At 43.2% G+C, this 16,069-nt stretch overlaps 1 protein-coding gene across 2 annotated transcripts in view; it reads left to right on the plus strand.

Annotated features, from left to right (window-relative positions):
* The first annotated feature begins 3,668 nt into the window (after positions 1 to 3,668).
* PACSIN1 (protein kinase C and casein kinase substrate in neurons 1) overlaps positions 3,669 to 16,069 on the plus strand; it is a 72,093-nt gene continuing 59,692 nt past the window's right edge. For both annotated transcript variants that reach the window (XM_077928894.1, XM_028734080.2), the window contains exon 1: positions 3,669 to 3,833. The gene's annotated coding sequence lies outside the window, so the exon portion shown is untranslated. The remainder of the gene's footprint in view (positions 3,834 to 16,069) is intronic.

Consider the following 16,069-nt stretch of genomic DNA (forward strand, 5'->3'; position numbering starts at 1 on the left):
CATGTCCCAGCATTGTGTTGTGTGGATAAGCAGCCCTCTGAGTCAGAACACTAGTAATCACTCACAAGCATGCCCAAGGCCAGTCCCTAAGCCAACTGTTGCAAGTTAAGACATATATGAAGGATCAGCATGGGTGGCAAAGCTACTGTAATGCCTCACATAGTGGTGGTACCTCTAAATTTCCACAGTGGGGAATATTCTCTAGGGCAGTGTTCCCCAACCTTGGGCCTCCAGCTGTTTTTGGACTACAATTCCCATCATCCTTGACCACTGGTCTTGCTAGCGAGGAATGATGGGAGTTGTAGTCCAAAAACAGCTGGAGGCCCAAGGTTGGGGAACACTGCTCTAGGGCTTCCACTGGCTATGCAGTTACTGAAGGAATTTAGAGCTACCATCATTATTCCGTCTGCTTTTACTCTTGCTGTCTGAGCTGATCCTGCCAGGCCATCTGGACTAAGAGCAATCAGCACAGGAGCTGGAACCTTCAGTGTGGGTTGTCTGACTCGTAATCTGATTCAGAATGCTGATCCCTGCAAAATGCTATATATAGAAGCGACCATTTTTTGAGGTACTTCCAGTTGCGCTTCCTGATTCAGCACTATCATTACTGCTGGGAGCCACATCTGCAAGTGCCCTTACTTTGCCCCAGGGAACTTCCAGGTTGTCTCTATTTTGGGGTGGCATTCAATCGCATACTGCCAAATTCAGATTGTGCAATTCGGGTTAATTTTGGTTTTCTTGTGCAACAAACCTTCTTCCTCCACCCCCACCTCCAAAGTGACAGGAAAATGCACTGGGAAGTGCAGGATTAGGATAGCAAATGCTTCATGCACTATTGCATAACCTCCCTGCAAACAAATCAGAATAAATGCTTTAACAAAATAGCCAGCATCATTCAACCTCCCTATAAACAAATGCCGTATTTTTCGCTCTATAAGATGCACCAGACCACAAGATGCACCTAATTTTTGGAGGAGGAAAACAAGAAAAAAAATATTCTGAATCTCAGAAGCCAGAACAGCAAGAGGGATCACTGCGCAGTGAAAGCAGCAATCCCTCTTGCTGTTCTGGCTTCTAGGATAGCTGCACGGCCTGCATTCGCTCCATAAGACGCACACACATTTCCCCTTACTTTTTAGGAGGGAAAAAGTGAGTCTTATAGAGCAAAAAATATGGTAGATTGAGGAGGAAGACAGAACAAAGAGATTGTCTGGAAGTGACCTTTGAGGCTAGGACACAGGTAGGGTGGGTTGGATTCTAGGACACCCCACAGAGTTCATTTTCTGCCCCAAATTGTTTTGGAGGAGATGACTTCTGTCTGTACACAAGGCCCTTGGGTAGACAGAACCCCACTGCTTTCAGCCTAGACAGGAACTGCTCAAGCATCATGTCAAAAGGAGAGGCAGCTGTGGAGAGGCAGGTGCCATTTGTCTTTAATGGCAAATGAGCCAGCCGCTCTCATGCAGAAAGGCTGCAGTAATGTGGATGTCATGGCAAGACATTCCTGCAGAGTAGGCAGGTCATTTCCATCAAGGTCAGAAGGTATATCTGACAAGTTAAGTACGGTAAGTTTGTTCCCGTTTGGAACTTAGTTGGGTGACTGTAAAGAGTGCAGGAAATGTTATAGAGCAAACCTCCTTTCTACCTTTGATTAAATCAGGATCAAATCTCCTCAACTCCCACCTGGTCAATGCTTTGACTCGCCTCAGGAAATATCAGGCTGTCATTTGATTTGGTTTGGTTTGGTTGTTTTAGCAATTTAACCATTTTCTCATGACACAAAAGAGAACAAACCCAGAAGCAAACATTTTTGAGGTGATGTGAACTTTTCCATGGGTGTAGCCAGGGGGCAGCTGCCCTCCTCCAAATCAAGTAAATAAATAAAAATACTTAACAATCTGACCAATTGCATCGCAGAAAGCTCGCTTCTGCCCCCTCCCATAAATCTTGCGCCCCCTAACATATGCCCATGTTTGGGGCAGTAAGTAAATGTTAACATTATGCCATAACTGTTTAAAAGGAAAGCTGTTTCTTCAGTTCATTTGTCCTGGATTCAGGAAATCATCTTTCCTTCATTTGGAAGTTACACGTTTTTGTTGTTTCAGTTACATAACAAATTCCTTTGGCTGCAGTGCAATTATTCCACATCTACAGCAGCAGCAGTATGCATGAGAAGAAAATATTGGCCAGTCAAAGCCCGAGACATATTCCCTGGAGTTCAGGACTATTCTGGGCTGGCTGTGTCAAGCAAGAAAGAAAAACTGCAGACGGAAATGTTGATGGGGTGGGGGGTATGTACAGGAGCAGTGTCACACTACCTTTCTTACGTTCCACTGCAGACCATAAAGCATCACTGTTTTGTGATTTTTAGTTTGTCCTAATAAAAGCACTATGATACCTTTCCAGTTTGGATTGTATCAAGTGTAACACGTCGCCACAAGAGGGCAAACTAGTGGCCTGATTCTCTCACAGCAGGTTTTCGTCAATGGAGTTCAGTTTCTTTTGTTTAATAATTACAACGTTCTTTTCTAAAAGCGTATACTACAGAATCCATCTTTGCATGTACTGCTACCCAGGTAATCCAAGGATTATTTTCGGCATTACTCATATGTGGCCCATCTTTTTATCTGCAGAGTTTTCCAAACATGTTTAGAATGTCTAGCAGCAGTGATATTTATTTTACTTTAATGTTGTTTTTATACAAGCTGTTTCAGTATAATGCACATGGGCAAAACATAGTTCATTTTTTTTCCAAAGGAAACAAACAGAGCCACAATGCCTGCTTCCAGACTTAGCCCCAGTCATTGCTCTTCAGCTGTAAGCTACAAGCACAATTGCAACTGGCTATCCACATTATCTAGAGCAGTTCTGGGGAAGCTGTGTTCCTCCAGGTGTTGTTGGACTCCCAACTCCTGTCAGCCCCAGCAAACATAGCCAATGGCCAGGGATGATGGGAATTGGAGTTCAGCAACAGCTGGAGGGCCACATCTTCCCTATAGTATCTATAGTATCATGCCTCTTTTGTGTGTACATCCTGCTGTCTTCTGTCCATACCAGTGGGTGTGACATAGATGCTTTGTTTGGTAGCTCTTTGAAGCTCAGCACACATTCACTATAACTGTCTTGCTGGGTACCATTTTATGACCCCTATTCATTTTTTAAAATAAATTGTTTAATCATTGGTTAAACAGTTTTCCAGCTACTCCCCCCCCCCTTAATTGCGATAATATTCCTTTCAGCCCACACAGGGGCTAAATATGTGATTGGCATCAGGTCTGCTTTAGCTCTGAGAATCTGGTGGTGGTGGGAACTGTTGAAGTAACAAGGAAGCAAGAATGAGAAAGGGGAGAAAGGAGAAAGAGTAGAGGGAAGTAGAAGGGGAAATGGGAGGTGGAAGAAAGGGACAAATTTGCAAAAGGCTAGATAAAAAGGCAAATATAAGGGGGGGCAGGAATGGGAAATAGGGGGATCCCAGGAAAGGGAGAGCACTTACACCCCCTGATCTTATTTTTTTGCTTTCTCTGCAGTAATGTTTTCACCTTGTGCTGTCAGCGAGTCATTACTCACAGCCTGGCCACCGATTGGCTGGCTAAAAATGCCTCTCTAATCTCTGGGCTGATCTTTACCCCCCTCCTCCCCATCTGCTGTGACCTTCCTTCCAATGTGTACAGGCAGAGAAAGAAAGGGAAGAATCCAGTATAGTTCCTTTGCCAGGCAAACTGGCATCCTAAACTGAAAGTGAGCCAGGCAGGCCAGACTGCTATCAACCTGACGGGCACTGGGACCTCACTTATCTGGCAGCATCTGATGGTCTCTACAACCACTCCAGAAAGGTAGGCCATGAGGGATTCTCCAGTCCCTTAAGAGCATCTTTATTGTATCATCTGGGGGGTTGTACTCACATTACAGCAGGCTGTTCCATCAGCCAGGTGGTCCACGGCATCAGACTACATTGTTGGGATGAAGCCAGCCTTGGCAGGGTTGTACGTCGCTTTTAGTATGCCGGCAGCCAATCTGCTAGGCTGATCTAAAGGTGCGGATGTTAGGCCTATAATGTTCCCATGAGACAAGCTGGCATCAGGTGACTGTTGAGAACCGTAGAACAGCATAAGGTCCTGTTTCTAATTGCTGTGCTGCCGTCATTCCATTCATGCTCACAAAAGACACAGACACTCATGAGGCATTCTCACAGGGGGTAGCACCATGTCGTGTAAGGATCCACCTTTGGTTATGGCAGGGTTTTTGTTTTGGGTGGTTTCCACCTCCCAACAGTTCAAATTACCCGCAGTAGCTCTTATTTCATCACTTCAGTTCAATAGCTCCCTCCCAGCATAAGCAAAGCCCAGAGGATTCATTAGATGCTATCCAGGTAGACAGAGAAGCATCACTTATTATACAAAAGCTGGTGGCTAGGAATGAGGTTGATGGATGTGTTGTATCTGAGAGGTGCTGGGTAGTCTCTAGCTGAGTTCTTATACACAGTTGTTATAGATGTGTCATGTCGTATTTCTTGTGTACGCTGCAACATGGGCATTGATGGCACTATACAAATAAAACTGAAACCCAGAAAATATTCAACACATGATATAGAAACATGGTGTGACTGTGATCTGGAAGCTCTATCAGTGTAAAACGCAGACGCCAAACAATATTTAGCGTACCATCTTGGTTGCAACTGTGATTTGCTGTCCCTGAGGGGAACATAAACACAAAGCTGGCACCATCTTAAGATCAGCTGTTCTGTCTCTGATAAGCGCTGATCCATAAGCTCTACAGAATCTATCTGGGTCTCCTTGGTTTTAGCTTTATACCTTTTTACACTGCCAGCTGTTTCTAAGGCAGCCATGCAGGAGAGGAAACAGATTAGTGGGAAATGATTAGCCTAGTAGGGTGTTTTCCAGGTCTCCACTAGCATAGTCTTCCAAGGAAGACTGCGCAGTTATCCATTGGCACAGTCTTTTCTGTCTCTGCTCCAATGTAATGAAAAGCCCCTCCCACCTGAACATCAACAATGGGAAAAGGCATAAAGAAACACCACTACTTCAGTCCTGCATGACACGAACAACAGCAACAGAGCAAATTTATGCAGGTCTACTCAGGAAAGTATGTATAGGATTGCAGCCTAAGAGACTGATAAGCTCAAATTTGAGAATGGAAAATTATATCTGCACTTGGCTGGAGTAGTTCAGAGATGGGGGCGGAATCACATTTTGATATTAATAAAGTTATAAACAAAAGGCTCATGTGTTGTCTGGAAATATGCCAGGGAGCCACATTTGGACTTGGCTTTCTGATGCAAAGTACAGAAGGTTACTATGCTGTAACAGCTGTAGCATTTGAGGTGGCCTTGAATGAAAACTAACTTTGTCAATGTAGATTCATCTTACCATTACTTAGGGAGTAGTTTAATGACTCTCTTAAAACAGTTCAGTTTTCTGAGTATCAAGAGATGCCCACACTTGCTGCTAGAAGACACTACTTTTCCAGACAGAGCAAAGTTTTTGATAGCGATGCCTTCCGTTCCTTTCATTCCATCTTGTTCCTGCTAAGAAACTCTTCAAAATGTTAATCTCTTTAGTGGTATATGTACACCCAGTGCAGCTCCCTGAATTATTAATTGTCAGTGCAATCCCTTGCATGTCTACTCAGAAGTAAACCTCAGTGATGCTTACTCCTGGGTAAATGTATAAAGGATTGGCGCCTTAGATACCCAGGACCTCAACCACTCCTGGATGCAGTGCCAGCCTATTTTGTGCCCTTGCATGCACATACCTCCCAAAATTGCTAACTTCAATTTTCAAAAAGAGATGTCTTGTAGAAAAAGCAACAAGCACAAAACTTGAAACTGCTAAATTTATTTTAAATTGCAAGAATAATTAATACAAAAATATTTTATTATTTTTCTCAAATACAAAAGAAAAAGTTTTAGCACATAAATCATTTTGAGTAATTTTGTGAACTGTGATGTTAAAATTTAAGTTCCTTAAAAGTTTCAATTTCAGGCACATCAAAATCGCACTTTGCATGCCTTTTTGTTTACCAGTTCCTTCAGGCTGATGCTTAGGCATGTTCAACTGATATAGTTGGTAAGCCAACTAGTCTATTTTGCACCATTGTTCAGTGTATGTCAGTTTTTATAAGTTTGAGCTTTGAGAAACTGTGTTCACCACTTGCCACTGACACTGGAAATGTGAGAAGGATCCCTAGAGCAACAGAAACATTAGGCACATTACTCAACAGTTTTTGTTGTGGTGGTATGGACTTTGGATTTTTTGAGTTATAAGTTCACACTCACAGACTTTCAGCATCAATATCGTTGTTTCCATTGTGCATCAATGTTTTTTTGAAATTCTTGCAGGCCTTAAGTGTTATGTACTGAAGTTCTCACCCTGGGCCAGCAGGGGGATAGTGTAGGTAGTTATGCAAATAAGGGATCGAAAGTGATGTTCAGTGATTGGATAGTTTAGAAAATTGTTACAGTTACGTTGTACTGGAGCTCTATATAAGCAGGCTGACTGAACCCTTCAGTTCAGTTCTGTTCTGGCCTGTGAATAAACAAGAGCTGTTTGAAGAATCGCTGTGTCGTCTGATATGTTCACCCACAACTTAACATTAAGTATGTCTTCAATATATTTTTTTTGTTGATACTGTATATATCATAGCCAAATTGGGAATTCCATTGTTGTAGCTGTCGGAATCTCTCTTCAACAGCTTGTGTGGCCATGTCTAAGACAACATAGTAGAAACCTACTTTGAATTTCTGCTTTGCATCTTGTGGTGCCTCTTCTTGGGCCTCATACTCAAACTGCTGTTTCTTTCTCCTTTTTCTAACTTGTTCTGTCTCAAAGTTCGGTAGTATTTCCAGCTGCTTTGCAATATCTTATAAGATAGAACAAAAACTAATCTATATGAAATTGTACCCCTCAAAGGTCAATACTGTGCCCCTCTTGATATCTGCACCCTAGGTGACTGTGTAATTGGCCCAATGACAGCACTAGCCCTGCCTGGGCCCAGTGTCATCTAGGGCCCCTGCTTGCATTCCAGAGAAACTCAGGCTGCTTCTTGTCCTTTTTGCATCCAAGCCATGTGTATTTGTTATGATAATGTTGTTCAGGGGCTTGTGTCTCTAACCCAATCTGCTTCCTCCTGGTTTGAACAATGAAATTTAAAAAATCTGGGAATTGGTAATTTTCGTACCTGTTTAGCTGAGCCCACTAACAGTTTTATAAAGTTTTATAAGTGATATTATAATGCAACATTTTATTTTCAAGCAGTATGTCTTTTTCTGCTGCCTTGATTCCATACAAATAAATATAAGTTATGAATTGTGGAAAATATGTGTTTTGCTATTATGATTCTGCTTCTGCCTAAAACTTCACAATGCTACCGTCTATCTCCATCAGACTGTGAGAAGTGGACATTTATGGACTTAAGCATTGTAGGGGCAAATAGGCTTTCAGTCAGCTCATAAGGCAGCTTACCTGAGTGCAACTGCTTGAGGTGTCCTCAGCCCAAGAATCTGTGGGAGTGAGGGTTACCTTTTGTAATTGAGATGCTAACATAAAAGCTGATGAACCTAGCTCATTTTTTGTATCATTTTGGTCAAACACAGGAGAAGCATTACTGTGGACAGATAACTCCATTATGACATTTATTTACATTCATTCATTAAGAATATTTCTAAACCACTTTTCAGCTCTAAACAAGGCAGTTTAAACACACAGAGGAAAAAATAAAATTATTAAACATGTTTTAGCAAAGGTCAGATACATAAAGAGCGGAGAAATTAAATAATGTATTCAAACTGAACACAATTAAAAGCCTAATGAAAGACAGTAGAAACATTTTACTGCCAACTTAAAAACCACCAGGGATTTCCTTTGGGACTGGGGTGCTGATAGAGAGGAGACCCTATCTCAAGTTCCAGTCAACTGCACCACTTGCTTTAGACCAAGGATGGGATACCTGTTGCTCTCTAGATTTTGTTGGATTCCAACTCTCATCCACCCCAGTCATCAGGGCCAATGGTCAGAGGTGATGGGAACTATAGGGCAACATATGGACAGCCATAGGTTCCCCATCCCTGATTTAGATGGAGAAGGATCTATAAATATGTTGTTGTTTAGTCGTGTCCGATTCTTCGTGACCCCATGGACCAGAACACGCCAGGCACTCCTATCTTCCACTGCCTCCCGCAGTTTGGTCAGACTCATGTTTGTAGCTTCGAGAACGCTGTCTAACCATCTTGTCCTCTGTCGTCCCCTTCTCCTTGTGCCCTCAATCTTTCCCAACATCAGGGTCTTTTCCAGGGAGTCTTCTATAAATATATAAGGAAATATCTGCAGAAGCGACACATACTGGGGGTTCCAATTAGGTATTTGTGTATCTGGATCACTTCAGATTTTGAGGAGTTAGTACAAGTTCAGTTCATAATAAACTCCAAGAGTAGTTTATAAAACAGGACCTGGCTAGATGGCCTTAATTGGAAACTGGAGAAAACATGCTATTTGGGTTTTAATTTGAACCCAGCTTGCCATTAAGCAGTTTTAGGCAAAGGATGGAGAGGTTCCCAATCTGTTTCTAGTTCAAAGGGTTCAGGAAATATCAGCAGGCATTACTCTCTGTCACCTCCGTTGGCAGGGAGATTAACAGTCTTGGCCAGGGTTCACGTGTGCAACTGATGTAAACTGATATCCCCAATTGGAGTTCAGCACCTCGTCAGCCTCATATTCATGAGCATCTCTTGTCTAGATTCCCCTGCCTCTCTTGAACACAGATTCTTATTTGGCCTAGGCTCTAACAGGGCACTCCATTGTTCGCCATTGTTAAGCTCCAGGCAGCAGCCTTTATCACAGCCCCACCCTGGGGGAATTACTTCCAGATATAATATCCCCAGGCTGTGGCTCTAAGCCTGTCACCTGCTATTGTCCCACAAATTGATAACACACACTCACAGGTTCTAGTTACAGCTTTCAGAAGCATCCACCTACAGTATGTGCTGGGAGTAGAGCTGTCACGAAACCATTAGCACCTATGCCTGGAGGGCAACTACCCTTTTTCACATCAGCGATGCTACAGTCTTTTACCTTGTCTGGCTACGTGCAGCAGAAACACAAGGGGAGCTGTCGAGCTCTCATAGTGCACCAGCAAAAAGGCACAGCTGTGCAAGCTGGTCTTGTTCTCTGTGCAACTGGAAGAAGTGCTAGCAAAATTTTCACATGGCATTTATTGTATGGTTTTATGTATAACTGTTGTAAACTGTTCTGATATTTTTAATGAATAGCGTGGTATAAATATTTTAATAAATAAACTGCTTTCTCTTCATCCAGACAGGTTAGTTAGGGCATTACTTAGCTGATCTCACAGGGCAATTCCCAGTTGTTAGCCTGTTTCAGCATGTAGAAATATAAATGCACTAACAAACATCTAAAATGTATTTATCCCAAGTGGCTCTGGATGTGGCTGTCAGGAAGAAGCCCTCCCTACTCCTAGGACTAACCAAATCTGGTGAGAGATAGGTTTTTTTGTAGTAAAGGTAAAGGACCCCTGGACGGTGAAGTCCAGTCAAAAGAGACTATGGGGTGCAGCGCTCTGCTCCACTTTCAGGCCAAGGGAGCTGGCATTTGTCCACAGACAGCTTTCTGGGTCATGTGGCCAGCATGTCTAAATCACTTCTGGTGCAACAGAACACCATGACAGAAGCCCGAGTGCACAGAAACGTCGTTTACCTTCCCGCTGCAGCGGTACCTCTTTATCTACTTGGACTGGTGTGCTATTGAACTGCTAGGTTAGCAGAAGCTGGGACAGAGCAACGAGAGTTCACCTGTTTTTAGTAGTAACACTTGTTATTGCCTTGATGCACTCTGCAAATATCTCTAAATTGGCCAAGGCTATGCCTCAGATAAATCAGACACTCCATTCCATATTAATGTTAAATTTTAGTTCATGCAACAGCCTTCAGCAGACATCCTGGTGGATGGGAGATGGGGGCATTGGTTCCTACTTGTTAACAGCAATTAAAACACTGGCTATTCAAACTAGGACTCTTTGGGGCATAAAGGGATTATTTCTATCAAACAAATTGGTGAGCACTACTGTGGCTCCCATTCTTGACTTACTCATTTGCTTACTCTTTTCTGCATGGGGCTTTGAATGAACAAATGTGGAGCTGATGTGGAAGATCCTGCCATGGACTTCAGAACCATCTTCTCTCTCTCAGATTGATGTCCTGGTCTGCTAGGTATGGCAGTTATGCTGTAGGTAGTTTACATATTTCATTTCTGGCCCTCTCCAAGAATGGCTATACCACAATTTCCCTTTAGTTTCCTCAATCTCAGATAAACTGCATTTATGCCACATCCAGCAAAATACTTGGTTTACTGTTCGTTATTAGTGCTTCATATACCTGCAGTTATTTCAGTAATTGATTTTAGGTATCTCCTGTTAAGAAGCACCCAAGTTTCTTATATAACCTGTATTATAAAAATGGCTGGCCTTCTCCAAACGATTGCCTAAATATATATCCCTTCTGCGCCAGCAGCCACAGATGAATTCTTTTTCCTCAGTATCTGCTGCCGTCACACCTCCCCTTGCAAATTGTAGCTGCAAGTACTTTGATAACTGGATTAAGGAGAGCCTTGCTTGCTCACACTGCGGCTCCTTGGCTTTTGTGTCCTCTGTGGAAATGCTAATTCAAACATTTCTACAGCAGCTCTCCCAAAGTCTCTGACAGCAGACTGATGTCAGGGGATGCTTAGCCTTCTTCCTCCTTCTATTTCTCGTCCCATTTAATAAAAGAAGAACAATGAGCAGTATACAATACTGTGGTGCATCAGCAGTCCTCTCTGGTGCCCACAGAAATAGGTTCTGCAGGGAAAATATGTGATGGCTAAAAGCTAAAGAAACATAGGGGTTAGCACAGGTTTCTTCACAAGCAAGCACAGGAGGTTTCTGACACTGCTGATTAACAATGTGAATTTCAGTGTTAGCAGTGCACAAACAGGGAATGAGTCGGACCAATTATCTACATCCGGCCTGAACTGTGGTCTGAGTGGGACTGGTGAGCTTGGGAAGGCAGTATGGCCTGTGAAGGGGGCATGGCCTAGGGAGAGTCCCAAGGGCCACACAGCTTCAGGTTCCTAACCCTTGTTTGATATGGTGCAAAGTTTGAGGAAAATAAGCATCTTAAACCTCAATGCCCCTACAGCTTGGAGCACGGCTCAGGAAGTTTTGCACAAGGGATTAAAAGCAGAAGTGATGTGCAGATAGCTAGGTTGTGAATAATCTTATTACCGTATTTTGGGAATAATATGATCTACTGAGGTCAGGTGGTAACTGTAAGGGTGAGCTGTGCTCAGGCATGATGGTGCCTTCCCTTTTCTAAACTGGGCTCACATTTTTTTGCAAGCACCTGCCACGGCTGGCCAAGCCATGATCAGATCCTCTTCAGCAACTTTCCCTTGGCCTTGCTTCCTCAAAATGAAGCAGTGATTAATAGGTTGCTAGTACTGATGAAACTGCTCAGAGAGCCAGGATGGATTTAATCGTAAAAGGATTCTGAATCGCTGGCACTTGGATTCTGTTGTACGTTAAGGGTAGCTATTGATTTACTACACACGGGGGCAGATGGCAAGGGAATAATTTCTTTTTCTGAAAGAGACAGATGTGAATAGACCAAGAGGCAGTGAAACTATTTGCAATTTGAACTGAATTCCAGCCTGTTGCACATAGTCCCCCTACCCCCTGTGGAACAGTGATTGCTGGCCCTTGATGCCCTTTAGCTCATTCTTAACAGCAATCTAGTTCCATGTGTCATAACACCCTGCTTGCCCACAATGTTGGCGCCTTTTCTCGTATTAGGAATGGGGAACCTGTGGTCCTCCAGATGTTGTAGAGCTCAACTCCCATGAGCCTCAGCCAGCATGCCCAATGGTCAATGATGCCTTTTTAAATTAAGAAAGGGGGGTGATTGATAGCTGTTGATAATGTTACTCCTCTAAGGATGATTGCATTACTGTAAAGATGTAGATCTAGGTAACAGATAATAGGAAAAATGGTGTTAGGGCTCTCTAGGTCAGGCTTCCTCAACCTGGGCCCTCCAGATGTGTTGAGACTACAATTCCCAGCATCCCTGACCACTGGTCCTGCTAGCTAGGGATCATGGGAGTTGTAGGCCAAAAACTTCTGGAGGGCTGAGGTTGAGGAAGCCTGCTCTAGGTACATAGATAAAATTGTAGAAAATAACACCCCATTGCCAAAAAGAACAGTTTCAAGTACACAAAAAGCAGAGTTCCTGACTGAAACATATAGTCATTGAAGAGCATTTAAATAAAATTTAATAGACATGTTGCCCAGGACATAAAAAGTATACATGTTCAAAGACAGCATTGGGAACTATGGTCTTGCCAGTTTCCTGAAAGAAGGTACAGGTACCCTGCGTGCATATAGCCATAGATCCCCCTTCTCATCTTTTGCTAAATGTGGGGCTGGGCGATATCTGGTTTTTAACACTGTGAGATATCACCAACTAAACATTGTGATACCAATATATCACAATGTCTGAAATAAGGGTAGAGCTATGTAGAGGCATTGGTTGGCTTCATGGTTTTTCCTGCACTGTGATTTTTGCCAGCGCCTGCTCTTTCAATTCACTGCCCCCTGCAGGAGACAGGGGAGAGCTGAGCTGGCAGAGTTAATGGGGCTGCAGGAATTGAGAGAAACACTGGCTGGCTTCACGGATTTTCCCACATTGTGATTTGTGCATAACGCACGCACGCACGCACGCACGCGCACACACACACACCATGATTTACGATATATTACCTGGTCAAAAAATATGAAACCGATATCACGATATGGACTTCAAACCAGTTTTGGATGATACATGGATATATCACCCAGCCCTAGCTAGACGCACAGCATTCAAAGGATGGGACCAGTAACACATACATTGAAGCATAGCCAGCCATCATGATCCTGATCTCTCTACATGGGCTTAGTCTGCACATCCAACTCAAATGCTAGATTGTGCTTCGGGTAAGAAACAGAGGACAAGATTCTGTACTTTTAGTAGGTGTATACAGTACAGGAGAATTTCAACAGGTGCAGCTTTTCACATCTGCATGACAAAAGAGGACTTGACAAAATGCTCTCTGCAATTCCTTCTTTTACACCCAATTTATCTTTTTTTCTTTCTCTTTTTTTCTTTTGCCCAAGGACCACACTGAGAATTGGCCCTACCCTCCAGGGCTGTATACCAGAGGTGGGCATGGGGAAAATGGCCAACACACTAATCAGCACATCAGAGAAACTGCAATCTCCAATGAAATAAGAGATTTTAAAATGAGAGGGACTTGCAGAAACACAGCCTCAACTCGTCATTGCCTGCACTTTGCCCAGCCTCCCTCGCCAATGCCAAGTGGATGCAAAATGCAAGCATGATAGCCTGGCAGGGTTTTTGCGCTCAGTGACACAAATAGTTCTACATGCCACAAATCTCCAGAACTGGACCCTGTCTATATTAACAGCAGGGCTGGGATCTTGGGAAAGTAGCAAGTCCCTTTTCCCGGCCTTACAAACAGCATCTTCCACAAAGCTCCTTGCAGCTTGCCAGAAAAATTGAGCCCTTCATGTCAGAGACCATGCCCCTTCCATGGAAAGAGTTCCGGAGGATGCCTGAAGGTCTGGAAATTAGCAAACAAAAGGTGGATTGTTTTGGTGGAATGAAGCTGGGTTTCTGATGCCACCTGCACAATGACACAGTCTTTCACAACGATTTGCTTTCTGAGCAAGCAACTGCAGAGGGCCCAATTATTCTGTGATTCTAATTAAGGACACAAATAGCGTAGCGTCTGCATTTTCCCAGAAAGTGGGGAAGGGTATCTGAAACAGGCAACTAGCTGAGTGCATCTCTTGTTTGAAGGTGGAAGGGACTATGGGAAGCACAGAGGCAACAGCCAAAAGCTTCCAGCTGCTTCTACAATATGGCACAACAACAGGCCACAGATGACTTGAGAAAGCAGACATGAGAAGGGATGGGAAGGTCCCATTATGGCATATCCAGCATCAGTCCTGCCTTGAAGCACAGTGAAACCACCTACTTCAGGCAACACATTGAGATGAAGGCAGGAATTGGTTTCTGAATGGCGCAGCAAACCTTTAATAGAGATGGCCTTAGGGGTGTGTGCATGTGCACCATTTGGGATTTTCATCAGGCAGCAAAAAGTCTTGAGCCAATGTGTGATGTTACTTTGGTCCCTGTGTAGATAGCAGTAGCATAGCTGTACCAGTGATTGAACCAGTCTGCCATTTAAATTCCCTACTTTGGCTCTGGGTTAGAGCTGTGAGGCTGTACGGCATCCTATCACAATATAATTAATTGCACATGAACATGAAGTGGGTGCAAAATTTGCTCACATGTGAAGAAGAGAACTTGTGCAAAGGAGGAATAGGCCCAAACTAAACATGGCATGGAATATTATGCATATTTATCCTGATTGTTACAAGGAGAATTTGCCCCTCCAGTATATTTTCTTCCATCAGTGGAAAAGCAGCTTGCACAACAATTTTGAGCACATAAAAATGTTGTGCCAGGAGTGGGGATTCTGCCATTCCTCCCCTTGAACTCATAGCATCTCGTAGCCATTTCTGATTTTAAAAAAACGTTGAGAGAAAGATATACAAGGACTGCAATCCTATGCCCATTTGCCTGGGAGTAGGTTCCACTGAACTTAAGGAAGCTTACTTTTTAGTCAGAATATATAGATTGTACTGTATGAGTCTATTTATTTCCTCTGTTCCCTTCTGCTAGCTAATGAAAGTCAACTGAACTGCAGGAGAAAAAGCTTTGCATACTGAGAAATCGATGGAAATGTTACAATTGCAGTGTTGTTTATGGTGATTGGAGAGGAACAGCAATGAAGCATAACACAGCTATTTTTAAAACCTGTTTCACACACAACATTTGGGCTTGGACCTGAAAAAGCCAAGTGTGAATGAGCATGTAGCCACATGCTGTTAGATTTGCAGAGTCATCTCTCAAAAATGGCTCTTAACAGAGTAAGACTGCTTTCATCACCACATCTGTATGGCACCTGAATAATGGGGCTCTTATCTAAGCCAGTAGTTTACAGATGTTACATTTGCCTGCATGGTAATGTCAGATCCTCCTGTCAGATTTGTCCCAAAGGTGCTGGTTTTACACATGTAGAAATTATCCAGATCTGAAAAGCAAACCAGCATGCTCAAATAAAAAGCTTGTCTATGAAAAGCCAGGTAGCAATAAGAACAGCAGCAGCAGCAGCAGCAATAATTCTCATTATTTTTTAAACCATTTAACCATGGGGAAGCATAACTCTCTCGTTCTCTCATACTGGTTAATTCATCTGTAACTTAAACTGGCACAAGGGATTCAGTCTAGCGTATGCACATACAGCAGTTATACCAATACCTGTTTTGTGCAATTCTCTACTGTACCAGAGGAAGCTTCCCCCCACCCCCGTTCTCTGAAAAGCAGAGCTTTGTATTATTCCTTCCATGGGGTATATTCTTATCTCCTGCCTGGCCCCAGTGGATAAAAACTTTACCTGTAGGCAACGTTAGCCTATCTCAAAATGGGAAATCCGGTGAGAGAGCTTCTCTTTGAGATCTTCAGGAGGCTTTTGATGAAAAAAGGGAAGGAACCATATGCCAGAGAAATGAAGGAAAGAAAAAGGAAACATCAGAAGTAACAAAAGGACTTTTAGTTTAGCAAGGTGCAGAAGGAATGGAAGGCAGAGATGAGCCATCAAAGGTAAAGCCATTTCTCACGTCTATTCCTAGCCTGTGAGTGAATTATTGTCTGTCTGTGCCTACACTCCCTCTCCTGCTGAAATGGGGAATCAAGAAGCCAGATGAAGGGTGCTGAAGACAGAGAGCCCTACTGTGCTTCATTAGGAAGTCAAATGTGCTCTTTAGAAGAAAGATGAGAGGCTGCCTGAGACAGGGAGAAAGCCACAAGGGACCTGGTTTACGTTCTCAGAGCAACTTGATCCTAGCTCTCCTGAACAACAGGCAACCCTTCTTAGGCAAA

This window comes from Podarcis muralis, chromosome 5, assembly GCF_964188315.1.
Source record: "Podarcis muralis chromosome 5, rPodMur119.hap1.1, whole genome shotgun sequence".
Taxonomy (NCBI): Eukaryota; Metazoa; Chordata; class Lepidosauria; order Squamata; family Lacertidae; genus Podarcis; species Podarcis muralis.